The following is a 20,047-nucleotide window of genomic DNA, read 5'->3' as shown; positions in this document are numbered from 1 at the left end:
CTTGTGGATTTAAAGACCATCATCAAAGACAGTGTCAGTTCTGCTGTATCTTTTAAATAAAGACTCATTTGGGCTGGGTGCGGTGGCTCACACCTATAATCCCAGCTCTTAGGGAGGGAGAGGTGGAAGGATAGCTTGAATCCAGGAGTTGGTGACCAGCCTTGGCAATATAGGGAGACCCCATTCTTAATCAGTTATAATCAATAAATTCATACATACATATTCATTTGAAACCTGCCACTTGTAGTGGTCAGAGCTAGGACAAATCTTATTTGGGGATATACATTTCTTTTACATGGCAACCTCTTTTCTAAACTCCAGACACACATATCCACATGACTACCTGTTAGCTCTGCTTGGCACATGCAAAACTGATATCCTCATGTGTCCCTCAGACTTGCTCTCCCTGAAGTCTTTCCCTCTTCAGTTAAGGGGAAATCTATTCTTCCCATTGCTCAGAACCAAAACCTCATTATCATCCTTGACTCCTCTCTCTCGCTTTTACTCCACGTCTAACTTCAACAAAACTACCTTCAAAATAGTTCCAGAATCTGAGCACCTCTCCTTACCTCCACTATTTCCTGTCTGGTCAAGCCACCATAACTTCTCATTGTGGCTATAGGCTCCTAACGGGACTTCTCCTCTACTGGCTCGTTTTTAGTCTTCTCACATCTGGTGGCCAGGGTGAACCTTTGAAGTGTAAATCAGATTAGTCAGATGTCATCCTGTGCTCAGTGCCCTCCAGCGGCTTCCTACTTCAGGGGAGTCCTTACTACGACCCTTGAGGAGCAGAGTCAGCCCTTACCCCCTTTCCTCACTGACTTCCCCTTCTGCCATTTTCCTCCGTACCTTCTTTCCTCACTGACTTCCCCTTCCGCCATGTTCCTCCCTACCGCGCTAACATACTGCCTGTTGCTCTTTCTCCTATGTGGTGGAAGCCACCAACTGTCTTGGGGCCTGTGCTCTCCTGCAGTTTCCTTCAGCCTGTAGTGGTCTCTGCTCTGATAACCGCGTGACTCATTCCGACAGTGTCTTCCAATCTTGACTCAAATGGCAGTTTCTTACGGAGGACCTCCCGTGTACTACCAAACACTTGCTTTTCTCCCTCACTTTAATTTTCCTCCTTAGCACTTCCCTAACTTAATGTGTGTATATGCATATGTTTATTTATCTTGTTTGTTTTTGGTCTCTCTGAGTAGAATATTAGCTGCATGAGGGCAAGGAACTTGGTCTGTTTTGTTTACTGGTCTATGTCTGGAGCCCAGGATAGTTCCTCGCAAATGGAACAATACTTGTTGTGTACATGAATAATCTCAGGCCGATTTTGGCTGGTGTTCTGTATTTATGGTCAGAGAAGTCATAAATAATGCACATTGTTTTCTTTTTGAATTCCACGTAGGAAGCTTTGGGGTTAAAGTCAAATTCTTTAGTTATTTTTAGTATTCATTCCTACTGTCCCTGAAGTTTTTCTCTGCTGTGATACATCTATCACATTCCTATTAATTAACCACCGTCTTTTGAATTTATTTATCCAACTTGATATTTGAACACAAAACTATGTGTAGGTCACTGTATGAGGCTCATAAGAGACATGATCCACCTTTTTAAAGACTTCTCCAATTTTGTGAGTAAGGCAAGCTAGCAAATAATCCACATAGAAGAGCAATTTCTAAATATAAGAGAGAGCTGTTTAAGGAGGCATTCATCGAATACTAACTGAGATTTTTTTAGAAAAATATGCTCTCACCCCATCCACTGGCTAAAAGGTGGGAATTCGTGACTTGGGTATTTTAAAAACGATTTTCCATGTGATTTAATTAATCCACACAACCACCCATTAAGAACTATTGATGTAACAGACGTGTGTATGTACTATGCTTTCAGACAAACACACCTTCTGTCTTATTTATCGGGGCCTGCCTAGTACTCTCACTGTATAATTGAAAGTTTGCTAACTGAAAGAAACATTCTAAAATCTATCAACTTTAGGGTAACAGTCTAATTGATATTAAAAGTAAATATACATATTTAACTATACTTATTTCCTCATTATGAAACAGGGTGTTTTTATTGTTTTGGATTTTCCGTTGGTCAGTGAGTTAAGCCACAACTTGATCTGCAGTCGTGTCTGGTGTTTTGGGTATTTGCCATGGCCAGGCTGCACTTTTACATACTTCCAAAGATAAGGTCTTCACACTAGTAATGCATGCCCTCCCTAGGCCACACTGTTCTTGTGCATTCTACTTGGGAGTACCCCTTAGGTAAGGATTACAGTAGTGCAAAGTCTGCACTTACTTTGTTGCATCTTGTCCTGTAGATGCCCCCCTTGGAAGTTTTATTTGTTTCAAATTTGGGTGGAGATTTTAGGGACTTCTTTTTTTGATTAACTGACTGTTGCAGAATACAGTTAGAAATACGAAACTCTGATTTTATTTTCCTCTTCATATGAACTGTGCTGTAGATGATTTGATATCATTGTCAATTTGCAGCCAAATTCTTTGGTTTTCCTCAGTTTACTCATTTATGCATTCTGCCCTCCTTTTAAAAAAAAAAAAAATATATATATATATATATCAAGAACTCTGGGACAATTGAAATACTTGCCCTTGAAAATAAAAGCAACATGAGGCTCAGCCCAGAGATGGGGTTTATCTCTGGGTTCTATGAGTTTGATGCACACTAATTTACTAGTGCTGGAACCAAATGGGTTGAAAATCCTTGTTTTCCCACCAGATGGGTTATTTTAAAATATCACAAAACTTCTGAGGTTATTTACATTACAAATGTGCTTCTTCACACACATCAAGAATTGAGTACCATGTTTTGACAGTAACTCCTTTATGAAATTATATGTTGCGCAAGTGGAGTAAAATTCAAGTCATTCTCAAGGGAGCAGGCTTATGAATCTGGATGAGGTCACACCTCTTTAAAGATGCAGTTTGATAATCCGACATCAAAACAAAGGAATTCTGTTAATCCTCTCACAAAAGTGCAAATTGCTAATCAGATCCCTGGGCTGGGCTGGCAGCTTGGTAAACAATGAGCTTGGCAGAAGAGCAACTTTGGGCGGATAGATAGCTGAGAAGCTTGGGATACCAACTTTGCCCCTATGTTAGCCCAGTTGGGTCTGTTGTTTCGAAACAATTACGTGTGTCAATGGAGGTGGTTCTTGCAGTTATTGTGTTCTTGTGCTTTTCTCCCTCCATGTTAATGATGATGCAAATCAATCTTCCTGTCTTTCATTTCACTTCACTGGTGTATAGGCTACTATGCCCCTATATTCTTTTCACTTGGATGCATGTGTCTTTTGAATTTTCATTACACATTCCTCTACAAGCCCAGAGGATTTTCCCTCCCTCCCATAAATAGTGTGGTGGTATTTGAAAAAGGAAGAATAAATCTAAATCCATCTGAAGAAAAAAAAAAAGAATCTTCTAGAAGTTGTAATAATTAAGACACTTTTTTTTTTTAAGTGCTAAAAATCCAATTTGAGGCAGTTTAAGAAATAAGCCTGGAATTTGTTGGGTAAAGGAATACAAGGAAGGCAAATAACCAAGGAGGGGAAAGGACAGGAATGTAGTTGGGCCTCAAGAACAGTTGGAACCCGGGAGTCACACTTTGTCAGGACTTGATCCCTTTCTCTTGTCTCTGTGTCACTTTGAATGTCGGCTTCACTGTTTCTTGCTGCAATAGAGATTTCTCCATATGGGAGGAAATGTCACCGTTGATGACAGCGCTGGAATTTTATAGCTCACTGCTTTATCCATTCTCCTTAAATCAGATATCATAAGGAAGGACTCTGATTGGCTTGGATTAGATCAGGTGCCTGTTCTGGACAAAGCAGCCATGTTATATAACCTCATTTGCTAGAGGATAGAGGGTGCATGCTATCCGTCATGCTATCTTCTTCACAATGATTGAAATACGTAACCAGCCTGAAACATTCTAAAGCCTGATGATTGCATTAGCACGTAGAGTTATTTTGTTCATCTCAACACCACTCTTTTAACTTTCACTCTTTTTGGCCTTTTTGGCGTTTCCAACTTTCACTCAAACATGACTAAGAGTTAACTTGAAAGTGAGAAATACAACTTCTTCATTTTAAAAGGGGGCTCTCATTAAGAGAGTGCACTGTTTTGAATACTTTCAGCTAATTTCCTGTCAGAGAGGGTGCATACATTATTTGGGTGCAGTGTATGTTGGAAAGGAGCAAAATTTAAACTTTTGATTGTGGAGGCGTATTCCAATGGGTAAGAGCTGTGTGCTTTTGCTGTAGGACAGTATGGGCTGCAGTTGGCATATTGGTTTTCAGTCAGATGAATGATGCGGAACATGACAAATCTACATCTGTAAGGGGAGAAATGCGTCAAAGGTAGAGGTTTGGGGCAGAGGATGGCTGGCCCGGTGGGGCCACGTTACCCACAGCCAAAGCTTTTTGAATAAGAGCACTGTCTTTTTAAAAGCAACAGGGGGTGCGGATTGAGGGAGTGCTCACAGCGGTAAGTATAACACAGCTGTGCTCTGTTTATGCTTCGGCTACAATAAAAAAGCTATAAAATGTGAGATGTCATAGCTCCACTTTGCTTTATTTATACTATTTCCTCTGAGCTCTGTCACACTGCACATTCATCTGCTAAGTTGCAGCAAGAATGGAGATTAAAATATCACAGCTCAAAATAGGAGTCAAGCGGAAGGAGATTCATCATAGCCCTATTAAAAATATGTAAATATGGGAATGAAGTCATTTTAAAGCTATACAGTGCTCCTCCTTTATGAGTTAAGATCCCTTGAGCAAGTGATGGGCTATGCCAAGGACAGAGCTAGGGGAACTTGTTCTCTCTTCCGCAATGGAAACCCTTTTAAGATTAAAGGCTGTTTGAATTGCAAATTATGTATGTTTTTCTATAATCAGAACCAAGTTAATAATGGCAGGAAATCTGATGCAAAATGGAACGAAAAAGAGTTTTGGGAATCAAGATTGTATATTGTTCATTTGGTTAGAATTTTTTCAATTAATACATGGAATCTCCTTTTAGACCCCAGTTATTAATGAAATTTGGGAAACTTTGAAAAGTATCCCTGCATAGGGAAGCTCTAAGAAGGAAACTCAGAAACAAAGACAAAATTTGACTTTCCACAGCTCAACTATCAGTGATGAAGCTAAGGCTGGAAGCTAGGAATTCTACCTAAAACTTTGTCAGTAAAATTACTTCTTTTAGGATTTCCGCATCTCTAGTCCCCACAACAATTTATTTACCTCTGTTGTTTACATGGTGTGCTTAGACGAGTAAGGAATGGAATTTTTACATGAAAAGTCTGGAATACCTCATATGCGATTTACACGCCTTTTATGCTCTCCTTGCCTAGCTGTTGAGTAGCTCTTGATCTTTTGACCTTCTGATTTTCCAAATGTTCTATTGCTATTGTGGTAATAGTGAAGGCCAGCACTCATTAGGGGCTTACTGGGTACCAGAGATGGTACTAAGTGTTTGATGTGAGGATCGCAACAACCACATGCAGTAGGTATTATTGTTTCTCAGACTTTACAGATGTGGAAACTGAGGCATGAGATTACACAGCTAGTAAGTGAGAACAGGAATTCAAACCAAGCAGTGTAATTTCAGAGCCTGCATTCTCAACCCCTGTTGTCTTTCCAAAAATATGTATTAGGAAGACAGTGGAAGGAGCACAGGGCTGGAAACGAGGGTACTTGGGTTCCAGTCACAGTCCTGCCACTGCCCTAAGTCACCTCATTTTTCTTATCTTTAGAATAAAATGAGCACATGATTATGTCTTCCAATTTCAACTTTGCATCTATGCACTGATACCTCATGAAAATAAATTTTCAATAACATTCTTCTGCATTCTTACTTAGTTTTAGTTTCAGAAATAGTTATGTTAAATATTTGTAATGTACAGTGATTCTAGAATTTTGTTTGTCGTGTACTTTTCATTTTGTTTTAATTGAATTCTTTTGGATGCAATGAATAGGGGGAGCAGGGCTGGCTGAAGACTTTCTAGCTGTGTGAACTGGAGCACATTTCTTCATCTCTCTGTGCCAGTTTTCTCATCTATAAAATGAATATAATAAAAGTGCCTTTCCCTATCAGTGTCTGTTGGAAAGGAGCAAAAATTAAACTTTTGATTGTGGAGCCATATTCCAATGGATAAGAGCAGTGTGCTTTTGCTGTAGGACAGTATGGGCTGCAGTTGGCATATTGATTTTCAGTCAGATGAATGATGCGGAACATGACAAATCTACATCTGTAAGAGGATAAATGCGTCAAAGGTAGAGGTTTAGGGTAGAAGATGGCTGGCCTGGTGGGGCCATGTTGAGGTTATGCCTGTAATCCCAACAGTTTGGGAGGCTGAGGTGGGAGATCGCTTGAGGCCAGGAGTTCAAAACCAGCCTGGGCAACACGGGGAAGCCCCATCTTTACAAAGAAAATTCAAAAAATTAGCTGGGCATGGTGGCACACACCTAGAATCCTAGCTACTCAGGAGGCTGAGGCGAGAGGATCACCTGAGCCTGGGAGATCGAAGCTGCAGTGAGTCTTAATTACATCACTACACTGCAGCCTGGGTGACAGAGTGAGACTCTGTTAAAAAAAAAAAAAAAAGTACCTCTCCCATAGCATTGTTCTGAGAATTAAGCCAGGTAACACATGACAATGCTTAGCACATTGCCTACTCATAGGAGCTACTATACAATATCTAAATGTTTGCTGTTACAATTATTATTGACCATCTGAGTCTCACTTACCATCTCTGTCTCTCCATGCTACCAGTTCTCCTACCACAATTGGTAAATTGTTTAGCTTTTTGGTGCCTATATTCATGAATTTGCAGGTTTAAGATGCCATCAGATGTTACCATCTACTTAAGATAGAAATATTAGGGCAGGATGGAACTTTAGAGGTTGTATAGATCAGCTCTTTCATGTGATTAATGTAATACCCTGAAAGATCAAGTGATTTATCCAAGAACTTTCAGCTAACTGGTAGACCACAGAGATATGGCCCATGGATTCCAGCTGTGGGTTCCAATGCAACACTGCTACCTCCATAGGTACCCTGCTACCTCTGTGTTAGATTAAAAAATGTGAAAGTTCTTGGAATTTGTAAAAGGAGCAATGACGCACATTTTAAAAGTTTAAATTAGGCAAGTTGCCATAGTATCTCAGATTTATGACAGTTTTAGATTTTAGATTGTGCATCTCTTTGGCAGACTTCAGAAGAGGATGCTAGGAAATAAGCTTTAGGCTGGCAGGACTTAGAAGTGGTCATCTTTCTTATTGAATCTTAGGAAATTGAAGTGCTTGGTTCCTTTTGTATGTTGAGTGAGATAACATGTAATTTTCAGTAGCATGGGAAGAAGTAGACCTGATATACTTAAAGAAGGTGGAAAGAAGAAAAGACTTTTTAATAGTGGTTGGAGTAATTTAAATAGGGAAATATTTGATAAAATAGTGTGATAATTTTTGAGACACATCTAATGGGGTCAAAATTCATCCACTTTAATATACAAAGAAAAATAGAGCTGTTTTCGTAATGTATTCTCACTTTTTTTTTTGTTTTTGAGACAGAGTTTCACTCTCGTTGCCCAGGCTGGAGTGCAGTGGCATGATCTTGCCTCACTGCAACCTTTTCCGCCTCCTGGGTTCAAGCAATTCTCCTGCCTCAGCCTGTCAAGTAGCTGAGATCATAGGTGCCCACCACCGTGCCCAGCTAATTTTTTGTATTTTTAGTAGAGATGGGGTTTCACCATGTTGGCCAGGCTGGTCTTGAACTCCTGACCTCAGGTGGTCCACCTGCCTCGGCTTCCCAAAGTGCTGAGATTACAGGCGTGAGCCACCGTGCCCAGCCTTATTCTCACTTCTGAGCCCCCACCTTACTGGGCAGGTTGAAAGGGAATAAAAAGTGAATACAGAATAGCTGTGTCAAATCCTCTCTGTGTATTTGTTTTCCCATATCCCTGTTCAGGCCCTGGAGTAGGATGGGGTGAAGGAGGGGCCTAGGATACAAAATGTAAAGAGACAGCACTCTCAGGTGCCAACCCTGCACCCACAGGGCCCTGAGAGCAATGATGCCTCTTTTAATTGTGTGTCCCCCTAGGGGCTGCACAAATCTCACCCTAGTACAGGCTCTGCCTCTGTCCCAACTAAAGAAACCATCTTTGGGGGAGGCTGTATCACTGTGGCTACAGCTGGGAGTGTGGGCTGTCACATGTATTCATGCTGATCCTTGAGTTGACCTCTGTGTCCTTCCTGGATTCTGCACCCTAATCTGGTCTCTACCCGGAGGGGCTCTGTCCTTGTTGGATCAGCTGCTGATGCAACTGGCCCCCCCTGGACTTTGAGCCAGTGAATCTGTTGCTGACCTACCATTTCCTTTGGACTTGAGGTTCCCCTTTTTCTCCCCATCCCAGGGCTTCCTCAGTCTTCCTCTGTTTTGTGCATGTATGTGAATGTGTGTGTGTGTGTGTGTGTGTGTGTGTGTTTGTGTGTATGGTGGTGTAGAGAGGGCAGAACAGAGCATAGTACTTTTCAGTTTCCTGCACATGTGCACCAACTGCAAGGAATAAATAACCAACTCTTACTCAGTCAATCCAGACGTTTTCCTTCCTTTAGCAGTGGTTTTTTTTTTTTCTCTCTCACCAGATTAGATGGATACAAGGCTAAAAACAGGGATTCCCAGGCAGTCCTGTGCTCTCACTACCACCCTCAACTCCTGCCATCAAGAAAGGTCCATGAAAGAGGACTGTCAGCCCACAGGGCCGTGGATTCCTTTGTGCCACTCATAGGCTTCTGTACCACTGCCCTGGAAGCCAAATATTAATACCAATATGAAAAAAGCCTGAACCCCACCTCTGAGTTCTTCATCCCTTTTCTACCTCTTTGTTTGCCCAAAATTCTCTCCTCTTCCTCCCTAGGTTTATGATCTGCATTTTGCTCTTGTTTTGTAAAGGGACATATTTTGGAGATCTTCACTGCTTTTTACTCTCAAATTCTGTCGTTCGAGTTTGTTATCTAAGATTTTCAAAAGTTAGCTCTGAAACTCAAAGCTGATTAGTGGCCCTTTAGTTCTAGATGGTGGCCGACCTCTTCTTGAAAGGATAAAGGCCATTAATCTAGGGACAACAAGAATAAGACTTACATGATATGGAACTGCATCTGGAAATATTTCAGACAGTAACATATCTGTTACAAGTGGCAGTCACCTTAATTTTATAAACAAATAATTTCAATATTCCTTTAGTCATAGTTTAAGAATCTGTATCTATATGTACTTATATATAGATATCTATATATATCCATTTTGATATCTGTGTATGTGTATATCTATACACCCATATGCATATATCAAAATATAACATTCTACTTTATAAATGTAATATAATTATGATTTGTCAACCAAAAATAATATCAATTTTAAAATAAGAATATATTTATTGTGGTGATATAGATGCAACTTCAACCCATTTGCCTGTTATACCTTGCATATGTTTAAGAAAACTAAGTTTCTTTAAAGAATGCTAAATTCACCTAACACAGAATTTAGCATATCGTACACATTGAAATATTGTATAAATGAATGAATGACTTTATCTTGAAGGTCATTTAAGTTGGTCATTTTGAGCAGGGACACAACACGGTAAAATTGGTGTTTTATAAAAAATATGATAGTGCTGTAGTAAGTGAATAGAAAGAGAATGAGATAGGGAACAACTGTAGGAACATATTCTAAACATATTCTAGAACAACTACTGGAAGAGATTCCTTTTCAATGATCCCCACACTCCAAATACTTAGACTTTGCACTGGACATACGGTCGTTTACCAAGTCTGTTTTTTTCTTCCTCTTGACACTGGGTCTTAGGTCTGTCACCCAGGTTGGAGTGCAGTGGTGCATTCTCAGCTCACCACAGCCTCCACTTCCCAAGCTCACACCATCCTCCCACCTTAACTTCCCAAGTAGCTGGGACCACAGGCCTGCGCCGCCATAGCCAGCATATATATATATATATATATATATATGTGGAGATGGGGTTTTGCCATTTTTCCCAGGCTGGTCTTGAACTCCTGAGCTCGCGTGACCCGCCTTGGCCTCCCAAAGTACTGGAATTACAGGCATGAGCCACTGCACCCATACCCAAGTCTGTTTAAAGAAGCAGCAATTAAAAAGTCAGGAAACAACAGATGCTGGAGAAGATGTGGAGAAATAGGAATGCTTTTATACTGTTGGTGGGAGTGTAAATTAGTTCAGCTATTGTGGAAGACAGTGTGGTGATTCCTGAAGGATCTAGAACTAGAAATACCATTTGACTAGCAATCCCATTACTGGGTACATACCCAAAGGATTATACATCATTCTACTATAAAGAGACGTGCACATGTATGTTTATTGTGGCACTGTTCACAATAGCAAAGACTTGGAACCAACCCAAATGCCCATCAGTGATAGACTGCATAAAGAAAATGTGGCACATATACACCATGGAATACTATGGAATACTATTCAGCCATAAAAATGGAATACTATGCAGCCATAAAAAAGGATGAGTTCATGTCCTTTGCAGGGACATGGATGAAGCTGGAAACCATCATTCTCAGCAAACTAACACAGGAACAGAAAACCAAACACCGCATATTCTCACTCATAGGTGGGAGTTGAACAGTGAGAACACATGGACACAGGGGTAGGGGGCATCACACACTCGGGCCTGTCAGGGGGTCAGGGGGGTGGGGGAGAGATAGCATTAGGAGAAATACCTAATGTAGATGACGGGTTGATGGGTGCGGCAAACCACCATGGTGCGTGTATACCTATGAAACAAACGTGCACGTTCAGCACATGTACCCCAGAACTTAAAGTATAATAATATGAAAAAAGAAGCAGCAACTGCCACTTACTTCAGAAAGACCTAAGAAAAGTTGGACATAATTTACTGTGTATTTGAGTTCATTTCTCACAGGAGGTAGGCAGTTGACTTTTCCAAATGATCTCTCTTTTTTTCTTTTCTTTTCTTTTCTTTTTTTTTTTTCCTTTTAAGATAGAGTCTCACTCTGTCACCCAAGCTAGAGTGCAGTGGCACGATCTCGGCTCACTGAAACTTCCACCTCCTGAGTTCAAGTGATTCTCCTGCCTCAGCCTCATGAGTAGCTGGGACTATAGGTGTGTGCCACCATGCCCAACTAATTTCCATATTTTTAGTAGAGACGAGGTTTCACCTTGTTGGCCAGGATGGTCTCGAACTCCTGATCTCAGGTGATCCGCCCACCTTGGCCTCCTGAAGTGTTGAGATTACAGGCGTGAGCCACCACGCCTGGCACAAATGATCTCTTTACATACAACTTAGTACCTTGTTTTGTATTTGTTATTCAGAGTACAAGAATTGTCTTGTTTCAGGAATAGCAATCTGGGGTCTATATGGTTAAGGAAATGTAGCCCATAACTGACTCCTGTTTTCAGGGTGAAAGACTAAAGAGAAGTTAATATAAGACTTGCAGAAGCTTGTGATCTTGTATAACATATTATCACAAATTTAGTGGCTTAAAACAGTGCCCATATATTGGCTCACAGTTCTGAAGCTTAGAAATCCAACACAGCCTGGCTGGGTTTTCTGTTCAGGGTATCATGAGGCTAAAATCAAGGTTGTCCAGGCTGAGTTTTTGTCTGTGGCCCTGGGGTGGAAAAATCTGTTTCCCGAACTTATACTTGTTTTTGGCAGAATTCAGCTCTTTGTGTTTTTAGGACTAAAGTTCTTGCTTCCTTGCTGGCTGTTAGCTAGGGCTTGTCCATAGGCCCTAAAGGCTGCTATATTCCTTGCCGTGTGTACTTTGTATTCTGAAGACATCAGTGGTGTGCCACATCCTTCTCGTGCTTCAGATCTCCATCTTCTCTTTGACTTCTCTTTGATTTCTAGACTAAAATGTAAAAGACAGATGCAATCGATTAGGTAAGGGTCATGCAGATAATCTGACTCAAAATCACCTGTGTTATGTAACCTGTTCACGGAGTAAAATCCATTATATTCACATTCCTGGGCATTATGCTGAGCATATTCAACATTTCAGTAGGATCTTTGGGATGGTCTTACTATTCTGTCTACCAAATTGTTATTTGTTTAAAAAAAATTAACAAGGCTGTAAGCAATCTCTTGCAGGGAACAACCAAACCACTTAGGAGAAGCACAAGGAATATGTGATTTAACTAATATTTTGTTAGAAAACCAGTCATTTTGTTGTTGTTGTCTTTTGACAGAATCTTGCTCTGTCATCCAGGCTGGAGTACAATGGCACGATCTTGCCTCACTGAAACCTCTGCCTCCTGAGTTCAAATGATTCTCCCACCTCAGCCTCCCGAGTAGCTGGGATTACAGGCGCATGCCCCCATGCCTGACTAATTTTTGTATTTTTAGTAGAGACAGGTTTTCACCATGTTGGCCAGGCTGGTCTCGCACTCCCAGCATCAGGCGATCCACTTATCTTGGCCTCCCAAAGTGCCGGGATTATAGGCATGAGCCATCGTGCCTGGCCAAAACCAGTACATCTTTTAATGAAGTTTGTTGTCTAACATCTGACCTTGACAGATCTATTATTAATAATCTTTAGAAATTTCACTTGTGTGATTCATTCATTTCTAAATGTTACTACCGTTCACATTACCAAAACAAAACAAAAAACCCAAAACAATTTCTTTATCTATCATTGGGAATAGGGAAGGAATGGCTTTTACTGTTTGTGTGAGAAAAAATAAGCAATGGGATATAATTTATATGTAAATATCAAGTCAAAGTGAATTTTAACAGTGAGGTCTTTGTTAATCAGTTCACTTGAGTGGTGAAGTAAGCTACCTTTCAAAGCTTTTTGAACTTTCTAGATTTAAAGAAGGAAGGTGGGCAAGTTTAACTAACTCTACAGTTAATGTCAGGATTAGAGGAAGCCAGTTCTCTGCACAATATAATCCCCACTTTTGACATCAATTGCAGGTTTTGGGGGTTCCCAAAACCATCCTTGGCTTCAGCAAGTGGCTTGAAAGACTCAGAATGCATTGAAAGCTGTTATACTCACAGTTATGGTTTAAGAAAAGGATACAGATTAAAATCAGAAAAGAGAAGAAATATGTAAGGTAGAGTCTGGGGAATTATCAGAGACAGAGCTTCTCTTGTCTTCACCATGGAGTCAGGATATGTCACTTTCCTGGCATCGATGTGTGACACAGAGCATTGCCAACCAGGGGAGCTCACTTGAGCCTTTGGTGTCTGGAGATTTTACTGGGACTTGACTACATACTGTCCCCTACATGGCTGACCTTTAGTCTCCAACCCCTTTTGAATGTTGGTATTGGGCTGATAGTTTTAGTTTCTGGTCCCTCTGAGAGGCAAAACTGATACTGCTTGGCCCAAACCACCCATTGTAAATCACATTGTTAGACTGTTCAGTGGCCAAAGCCTTCAGCCAAACAAACACACTCCTATGACATTTTGAGTTCAGGAGATCACGTTCTCATAGCTGAAGGCAAATGCCCATCTCTTTGGCCAAGGTTAATTCTTCCCTCCACTAATGAGGAGGGAAGGGGGAAGATGAAGACAGTATACTGTGTGTCAGACAGCATGCTAGGCATTGTTTCCTTTAAGCCTTTGAACAACATTATTAGAAAGAGACTACAGTTACCCTTAGTTTACAGACAGCTGGATTTAGCAAGATTAAGTAATTTTATCCAACACTATATACATAGTGTGGTGGAACCAGGGTTTGTACCTCTGTTGGCCTAACTCCAAAGGACATCTCAGACACTTCGCTGGGTTGCTTCCACCAAAACTGAAAGAGTATAATGATATGTAATATAATGACCATTTAGAAGCAATTATTCTCAAGAACTGAGTTTTCAGAATAAAATTGTCATTTAGATTTATAAGAATGTGCAGTGCTCGTTTAATAATGTAGGATATAGAGGAAGAAGGTTGATATATGGATGGTTACTTCATTGAATTCATGCCTTCCAAATGGAATCCAATCAGCACTGTACCATTTAATGAATTGAAACTCATTTATGGGGTGTGTGTTTTATCCCAGGTGCCGTGCTGGCCATTGGTGACCCAAAGATGATGAAAAATATGTTCCTGCCCACGAGGAGTTAGCGACCTACTGGGGTATGTACAATGCTTATTTTGTTATTTTTAATAGGATGTTTGTGTTAAGTATTGTGTAGAGAGCTAATATGTAAAAAGTATTTGGCAAAGAAATTTTGCAAGTATTTGGCACAATTTTTCCTTTTACTGAATGTACTAATGCTAAAAAAGTTGATAAGTTGGAGATTGTTGCTCATATAACCAAATCTATTAAAAACAGGTTCAATTTTTGTAGATTCTGTAGTAATAGGGCAGATTAAATTTTGAAAAGCCACTGAGACTTGTCTGTACTTCCTACATTTGTGTGTACTTGAAGGCAAATGAAAGTAGACTAGAAATGCCACCAAAGCACATCACACATTAGCAACAATGTGCATTTCTTCTTCACACATATAACATTGACTATTCTGCTTTTTATTGGTTACTTTATTCATAATTACTATCTTTTCGTCTTCTCCTACTTCATCAGTTCCTCCAATTGAGCTAAGTCCATACTGGGATAAAATATGTCTTTCCTTTCTTAATTAATGTTGATTTTTGCCAAAATGTATATTTTGAGTCATAATAAAATTTATAATAGTTTCTTCTTACAGTAAACCATGCAGGTTGCCGTGAATAGTCTTGAAGGACTAAATATAGTAAATGCAGTAAATACAAACAAAAACTATTATATTCTAATGCTGCTTTCTATATTTTATAGCTTATTGTAGGGGGATAGAATTAGACAAAAAGATAAGAAATATAAGTTGAACTTAATTTCTAGTAGTTCAAGAAAATGCTACACAGCTCTAACAAGGATGATTTTGGATATATTTAATAAGTGTTAATACACTATTTAGAGTAAACATCATAACTGCTGAGAGTGCAGTTCTGATCATTTTTAAAATGTGAGGAAACCAGGAAAGAACATGTCTCTTGGCAATATGATTTTAATTTTTAAAAGCATTTAATTACATAAACTATATCCATCATCTTTGCATAGATAAATGTTGTGGCAATTTTTTGAATGAACCTCTTGGTTTCCTAAGAAATTATGGATACACCACAAATTTACAAATGAAAGGCCATTCATCAGAGTTATAAATATGAGTGGTTCCCGTGCTGATGCCCATGTAAACTTAAAGTGGTTTAATATCTATTGGCTTTTGTTTATAGTTAGTACTGAGAAGAATATAGATATTGTCATACTTACATGGTGTCCTAACATTGGCGAAGTGGTAGAACAACATGCAATATTTTTTGAATAGTGTGGCATTTCTTTGAATTATTGCTGGCAACAGAACATAAATCAGCCTTAATGATGGATATTCCAAAGATGTTTATTAATCTGTTCATTTAATTTAAGATACTCACTCTTGGCATTTATAGAGCCAGCTCATAGGAAGTGGCAAGTGCTTCTAAACCTCAGCAGTTACTTTTAGGGACCCCGTTATTATGTCAGCTAAGTCTGGTTGCAATTGAGATCAGAATGCATAAAAATTATTTCCTGCTAATATCTGCTAAAGATATTTAAGCAAAATTGATTTTCTTATATGTGTCTAAACAAAATCTCAATTTGTTTCACCATTGAATGAAACTTACTACATGACTGTCTATTTGAACTCTCCATTTTTAAAGCCTATTTTTCTTCTTCTTCTTTTTTTTTCTTTTTTCCTTCCCCTACCCCTTTCCTTTCTCTCTGTCTTTTTCTCCACTAGAAAATAATCCTGCATTGTGTAAATTTGATTGAAAAGGACTGGAAAACTGACAAAATTCCTCTGTACCAAATTAATGAACAGCATATGGCATATGATTTTGATAATATGTAATCAGATTAAAGACAGCTAGGATGGACGGCAGTCAAGAGCACAGAGTACAGAGGGAATTTACATTTGATAGGAAAGGTCAAAGAAAGCCAGTAATAGTTACACTGAAGAAGGAGTCAGCTATGCAAATATTATGGAGTTAGGATAGTATGAAAGTGTGTGCATGTGCTTTACTAACATATGAAAAATTCAGGCACAGAGCTAACTTCTGAATTAAAATAATGTAAACAGAATTCAGTTTCTCTCCATCTCTCAGAGTCCACTAATACAGCCTCAGTTTCTGACTTCATTTGGTAGTAAGATGGTGGCAGGGGCATTGCTTCAGCTGTAACATCCTCTCAGGCTTCAGGTCAAGCTGGAAAAGAGAAGATGCCTTTCTCAGAAGCCCTATAAAAAGTGTCTTTGTACTAATTTGTTCTGATTAGATCACTGAATAATCCTGTGCCCCTCTCTTGGAGCAGAGAGCAGAATCACTTTTGTAATTTTCCATGGACTAGGCACTGGGTTTGTATCCCAGAAGGAAATAGGGTACTATTAACTGAAAGAGGCTGCATTAATGCTAGGTAGCAAAAAATAAATGGATTGCTGCCAGAAAAATCACAATGGGCACATATACATGAAAATTTGCATATCATTCTAGAAGCCTTTGGATTTCCTAGCAATCTGTGGGTTCTAGGATAAGAAACTTGAATAGTGACAATGAATCTATGCCTTCTAGAACAAACAAAAATAGCATTGCTACCATAGCCATCCAGGATAATGAGTTGTTACCGGGACTATTTCCTGAATAAAGAGACAAAATGAGGATAATATGTAACGAGTAGTTAAATGATAATACCAAATTAAGAATAAAAGCAAGTTACATAATTTTGTTAACTAAAGTGAAATGAGTGGTTCAGCCTTGGAGGTGCTTCTTTACTAGTATTTGTATTAAAAAACTAAGCAAATCTTTTATTTAAGGTAAGCACTTTATACTGGCAACATAAAAAGACATATTAGGAAAAGAAGTTTTCTTTGATTCAATAGCTTTTATTGTTATAGAAGCCTTCGTATCCCAAATCTCTTCAACTTCAGTTAAAAAAGTAGTAATCAAGTCTATTAAAGTAAATTGTAAATAAAATCATTTTCAATAATTATATCAAATTTTGTGTTGATTAGCTGATTTTTTTCTTCTTGTCCATATTTTATTTTGGAACATGTTGATGAAGTCATTTATTTTCTTAATAATTATTTTTAATTGAGTAATTTAGATAGAATTGATAGAAGATATAAGTCAATCATAGGAAAACATGGGTACTTTTTAAATGCCTACATGGCGGTTATTTATTTTTCTATGCAATTGGGAAGAAGTTAACCTTTTAACAAGGTGAAGACAAGAGTAGCTCTCACTGAAATGGAAGTCATAATTATGCTTTATTGTTCCATAGATTCCTTAGTTTCTTGAAAGAAGGAGTCAGCCTGGAGTTTTAAGTTGCTTCACTTGAGCATAACAGTTTTTCCTCTTGAGCAACTCAAAATATCACTCAAAAATGGGAAAAAATTCCTTGTTTACCAGATATTTTTGAGGAATAAATTTGTTAAAGAAGGTACAGTGTGTCACCTTTTGTCTCTTTGCACAAATGAAAGCCCTGTGAATTTAGCGCTGTTCCTCATGAATGGATAAACTTTTGAACCAAAATCTTCCGTTATTACTAAAATGAGTTGTTACTCCTCCTCAAGTTTGATATACCCAAGTTGCAGAGAAATATATCATTTTCCCCCTACCAATTAATGCCGCTGAAATACAGCTATCATGGGGGATGATCAGTTTTCAAAATAGTTATACAAAGGCCATAGTGTATCTGATTATGAAGATTAACATGTTATTTGGAAAATAAACTCTTTCCCCAAACCTCTGTTTGCCACCAGTTCTTGCTTCGACTGAGACATTCGTGGATTTCTGATCATTCTGTGTGTATATAGATTTTGTTTTGTTTTCCTTTCTAGATTACAACGTATCTTTACATAGTGTCAATTTTCTGTGAGTAGAAAACAGCAGGTAGTTCATTTGCAGAAAAGTGATTTACAGATTTTCTTGCTATGCATTCCTTCCTTTGATTTTCAGTTCCAGTTTTAATTTTAACCTAGCTAGGGGATTGCTTCTCTCCATAGTAATATTATCAGTCATCAATAGAGTTTGGAGGAAAAGCGAGTTTCTCACTTATATGAAGAATAAAGAACAAATTTATTCATATATATATATGAAAAAGTGTTAAGTTGTTCTTCAGTTTTGGCTGACACAAATCAGTGGATATTTTTAAGGCTGTGGAGTTAAGGCAAGAAGACTATGTCATTCTTATAGTCCTTTCTAAGGACAGAAGAAAGAGGATCAAAATACTGTAAGAAAAATCCAACCATATTTTTGTAAAGTGATGTCCAATTTGGCTGTGTAGGTGTGAGTTTCAGGTAAACTTAAATGCATTTACAGATGTGAATTATAAAAACATTTCCTAGTATTAATTTTAAGAGCTTTTAAAGGAGAAGAATGAGTTTCATTGAGAACCCCAAAGCATAGATTGCTAAAGACAATTGCCTCTCTGAATAGGACATGAGCTAAGGAGTGAACAGAGGGAGAAAATTCGCATACATGTTTTGAGTTTCACTTTAGGACTCTTGAAAGCTTCGGTCACTGATTGGGATTTTTCTCTAACTAGGAGTCAAAGGGACAAAGAAGCTAATCTAAATAATCTTTCTCAGGTTTTCTAAAAATGCCTGCAGATGAAAACATGTCAGACAACTGATCCAATAGGGCCTGAAGGTTTTCTGTTTGTTTGTTTTAAATCCATTCTTTCCTGAGAAGGAAATAAAAGAAAGCCTGAGGTTGGTGACAGATTTGGGCTCTTGCCACATTCCCACCTCACTTTCATGGACATTTCTCTACTCCAGAGGAAGTTAATATTTTCCAGAGATGTTCCATAGGTATTCTAAATCATACTACAGACACCTGCTCCTATATATGGATATGTTGTTCACCTAAGATGAATCAGACTTGATTTTTTTTTTTTCATGTGCTTCCTTTAAAAAACCTCATTAATCACAGTCTGCAGAATTTAGGGGGAAAGTTGGGTTAAACAGTTGACACTGTTTAATGGAAATGATTTATGATTATTCCTTATGTATACACAATAGGCACTTTATAAATTAGATTGTCCTAGGAGTAACATGATACATAAATGTTATTGCTATAAATTCTACACTTGGCTATATATTTTGTATCATGTGACCAGTGGACTTATAAATGCCGACTATTTCAACCTGCTCTTTCTACTCAATATTGTAAATGGTGACTTAGGTAAGCCTAACTGAGATGTATACAGAGGCAATCAAATTGCAAAAGAACAGGACATGCTGGCACCGCTCCAGCATGGCTTCTGGCTGTGTTCCAGAAGTGATGGCAGAAAGAAGAGAGAGACAGGAAGGTGAAACTATTAAATATATGTAGCCAAAAAATGAATCTAAATGAGTACTAATTTTTTTTTTTTTTTTTTGCCCGGTAAAACCAAGAATCTGGTAAGAAAGAAAAGGGGAAAAAGCAGAGCAAACAGGAAAAAAGCATTAGTAAAACCAATGTATTAAAATTTAGTTAGATGTTATTTCACAGGTGACTTTTCATTATTTAACATTAAGGATAAAGTTAATAGGTCTGTAATTATAAATGTTTTAATATCAATACATATTTCATATATTTTTATACACTGATAGAAATAATATTTGATTACATGTTTTTACATTTCTGTGAATGATGAATTTGAGGAATTGGATTTTGCAAATCACTTAATTCTACTGATGGATCAAGACACTTTATTATGTGTATAATGCTGTGATGCTAATAGCCCTCCCTTTTATTTTATTTTATTTTTTTTACTGTGGTTTCTTAGCTTACTGTGATTTTCTTTCTGAGATCCTATAGACTTTGAGAGAAAAATCCCTGAATAATGGGATCATTTAGATCCAACTAATTGTTAAATATCAAACTCATCTAAAGTATTGAGTTAGATGGGAAAGGGTAGCACACCTGTAACTGACCAGCCAGGTTAATATTAGTTTCCTGGTGTCGACTCCTTACCTGA

The 20,047-nt window shown here is 38.4% G+C and overlaps 1 protein-coding gene across 17 annotated transcripts in view; it reads left to right on the top strand.

The window, feature by feature from the left end:
- SOX5 (SRY-box transcription factor 5) overlaps positions 1-20,047 on the top strand; it is a 1,031,820-nt gene that overhangs the window by 179,086 nt on the left and 832,687 nt on the right. For all 17 annotated transcript variants that reach the window (XM_065523881.2, XM_074006410.1, XM_074006408.1 and 14 more), the window contains one exon: positions 14,078-14,154. The gene's annotated coding sequence lies outside the window, so the exon portion shown is untranslated. The remainder of the gene's footprint in view (positions 1-14,077; positions 14,155-20,047) is intronic.

The sequence above is a fragment of the Macaca fascicularis genome, chromosome 11, assembly GCF_037993035.2.
Source record: "Macaca fascicularis isolate 582-1 chromosome 11, T2T-MFA8v1.1".
Lineage (NCBI taxonomy): Eukaryota > Metazoa > Chordata > Mammalia > Primates > Cercopithecidae > Macaca > Macaca fascicularis.
Note: the sequence above shows the minus strand (reverse complement) of the source record. Positions and strands in the feature narration are given on the sequence as shown.